Raw genomic sequence first — 1,011 nt, 5'->3', positions numbered from 1 at the left:
CTGCTACCATTTTGGGGCCAATTGCCTTTTTTAAACGGACACAAACTTAGTCTTACCAGATAATCTTCATGTTGACTGAAAAAAAAGGAAACCCCAAGTTTAAGGGCAAAGGCAAAAAAGCTTGGCTTATATACCCACATCTCCAGTAAAGGGAGAGAGAGAAAAAAATTCGTTTGCTACAGGAGGGCGTGGAGAGAGAGGGGAGGGGGAGGGAGACCGTGGGTGAAAGGAGAGGGGGGCAGAGAGGGAGAGGGAGGGAGGCAAGAGAGGAGAAGGGGGAGGCAGAAGAGGAGAGGGGGGGATGCAGGAGAGGGAGGAGAGGGAGGAGAGAGGGGAAAGGGGAGAGGGGGGCAGAGAGAGGGAGGAAAAAAGGGGCAGAAAAGGGGTAAGGGAGGGAGGCAGAAGAGGAGGAGAGGGGGGCAGAGAGGGGATAGGGAAGGAGGCAAAGAGAGGAGAGGAGGGGGAGGCAGAGAGGGAAAGGAGGGAGGAAAGATAGAGGAGAGGGAGGGGGGGTACAGAGGGGGAAAAAGGGGAAAAGCAATACAGGCAAGGGGAGGGGAAGATAGGTAAAGGGGGAGACGAGAAGAAAAGGGGAGGGGGTAAAAGGGACAGGCAAAAGGGGAAAAGGAAGATAGAGGGAAGGAGGAAAAAGGAAAAGAGAGAAAAGGGGTAAAGGGGGAAGAGAGAGAAAAAAAAGAAGGGAGGGAGAGAGAAAGAGAAAGACGGGGGGGGTGTTCCGCCGACGTATGTTAAAAATTCCGTAAAAAGGGGGGAAAGGGGGTTTTGTGGAGCAAAAGTGTCTGGTTTTCCCAAAAAATTTGAGGTTGAGGAAAACAGAAAATGAAAACATCCCCACCACCAGGCATCATACTTGTAATGGGAACCCCCAAAACAAAAATAATACTTTTAAAATTTCGTACTGTCGGGCCCTTTTTTAAGTAGATACATGGGTAAGCTTTATGTATTGATAAGGTCTTTTACATGTATACATTTGCAAAATTTCATGCATAC

Source organism: Penaeus monodon, chromosome 28, assembly GCF_015228065.2.
Source record: "Penaeus monodon isolate SGIC_2016 chromosome 28, NSTDA_Pmon_1, whole genome shotgun sequence".
NCBI classification, from domain to species: Eukaryota; Metazoa; Arthropoda; class Malacostraca; order Decapoda; family Penaeidae; genus Penaeus; species Penaeus monodon.
The sequence above is the reverse complement of the archived record's forward strand: the minus strand, read 5'-3'. Positions refer to the sequence as shown.